Genomic DNA, 2,468 nt, shown 5'->3' on the forward strand with positions numbered 1-2,468 from the left:
CATAACTTGACAGCGCTCTCTTTCTGTCAGTCCCTCTGTGATGATTGGGTGAAAGGTCAGCTTGCAGAATGTCTCTTAAGAATGCCAGTATGTGATTGACAGCTCCTTAGGTCTTGTGTTATCAGACCTAAAAATAACTGGAAAGTGGTCTGCTTGCAATGAAGGAAACAACACATAACCATGTCTCTGAGCTTTGCAAGTCATCTGAGACCCTGTCCCTTTTTATTCTCTCTTTTTCTTTCATTTACTTCTTCATTCTGTCACTTCCATTTGGGAAACATTTCAGCCAGGGAATACTGTAGGCTAACATAATTAAGACTTTAATTGTTTTGTGTCTTCATTTCTCAACAGCTCTAATCTGTAGAACGAAGCTATGAATAGACCATAGTGCAGTGTGTGTCTTTGAAAGATGAATGTGTAATGTAATGTTATTTTATATATAGTGTCTATTATGAAGTCTCATTTATGAAGTTTTAGTTTATTCCCAGGTATGCTTAGTAGAGTTAGCCAGAATTTCAATATTTTTATGGTTAGCCAAATAAGAAAAGCAAGAAAGATCTGTATGTAATGTAAAGGAAAAGCCTGTATATGATAAAGCAGCTTATTTAGGCTGTATTAGTTCTGATGCATCTCTTTAGAGCAAATCAATTCAGGCTAACTGCCAAATGAAAGCACATCATTTATTTTCCCTATAGTGCATATAGATTTTTTTATATATGCAAAATGACACAGTAGCAACAGTGATGTCTGCTGAACCCTCACACATACTCACACATCTTTACTTATCTGTCTAAATGTGCTAATACCGTAGATGTCTATTGTTTTATATAATTAAGCAATATGATAAGTTCCACATTCACTTGTCACCACTCAAATGCTCCAGCTCCTGTCTGGAACACAGTAGAACACAGACCGGTGGAGTGACGCAAACTCTTGAACTCTGCTTGTCCAATCAGATTAGAGGACTGGAACTGAATTTTGGATTTAACTTATTATAATGATTTAGAAATTATAATGAATTGTATATTCCTGTTTGTAAAAGTCACTTTTTTCATTTTTATAATGTAAATTTAGATTTCTTCTATTTATGAATCATCTTTGTATTGGAGAATTTGTCAGTCGGATGTAACCAAACGGAGGTTTCGCTAAGGTTTAGCTAGGTTTGGCTAATTGAGTAAACCCACACACACTGTCCTTATTTTTTTCTGCATCTTTTCTTTTGCTACAGTTTATTGTGTATGGAGGTTTGCCTTTAAATATGCGTCAATCTTTGTGTGTTTGTTTGTGTGTAAGTAGCCTATCTTTATGCAGCGACTGATATTGACATTTGTAGAAACTGATACATAAATATCAACAATGAATTTTGAGAATGTTTGATGTCTGTAGTAATTACTAATTTCCAAATGCTGTTCAGTTCTACTAGTACTAGTATCAAAGATACTTGATAACTTAATTTCTACATCTGCCACTGTCAGCCTAGGATTTTATAGGTCAGTGAATGAATGCAAGAATGAGCAAATATAAGTTAAGTATGACTCATTGGTTAAGTGGTAATGTTTTCACTTTGATTTCAGTGGGTTCCAGTTTCTCATCTGCCTTTACATAACATTTTAATATTACACCATAACAATGATGGTATTTTCCTTAAATGTTACATCAGTTGAGCTCTGATCCACCATACAAAAACCACACATCGCTTAATGAAAAATCCTGTCTGGACTTTTATAAATACATTTTCTATTAAATTTTTTTTTTTTTTTCCCAGACAGAGTTTGTGTAAAAGAATTTATGTTTTAGAATCTATCCTTTGTTGATATTGTATACATCTTGAGTCATCTTGTGTTCGTGCTTGACTGTGAAGCTGATGCTAATGGCAGTCTCACAAAACCATGAGAGAATGTGATGGAGAGGAGAGGAGAGGAGAGGAAAAAGGAGGTATTAGGGGTTAGGGAGTAGATGGGGTGTGTGTGTGTGTGTGTGTGTGTGTCTAATGGGGAGGGGGCTGATATGGGGCTACAGAGAGAATGAAAGGCTTTATTGTTGTGCAGTAGCCCAGGGACAGATGCAGTAATGGCCTACATGGACTAGCATCCATGAACTTGACATCTCTCCCTCCAAACTAAACTACAAGCTGTCAAGATTCACATTTAAATCACATTACAACTACATACATTGTAATGCATGCATGTATATACAGGGACACAGGCTTTTCACTCCAGAGAACAATAAATACACATAAACAGTCTCAAAATGTTTGTGTTTTCATTTTTGTAATGGAACGGAACGGAACCCCTGAGTAAATCCTCTGTCCCACCGCACTCAGTCAGTGCACTCAGCAGGGTTCCTCCCTCTTTTGCTGCTTTTCTTCTATTCTCATTCACTGTCTTCTCTCTCACACTCTCTTTCACTTCCTCGGACTATTTCTGTCAGTGTTAACCAGTTACGCAAGACCAGGACCCCTATATCAC

Source organism: Sinocyclocheilus rhinocerous, unplaced genomic scaffold, assembly GCF_001515625.1.
Source record: "Sinocyclocheilus rhinocerous isolate Xijiao unplaced genomic scaffold, SAMN03320098_v1.1 scaffold486, whole genome shotgun sequence".
In the NCBI taxonomy this organism is placed as follows: domain Eukaryota; kingdom Metazoa; phylum Chordata; class Actinopteri; order Cypriniformes; family Cyprinidae; genus Sinocyclocheilus; species Sinocyclocheilus rhinocerous.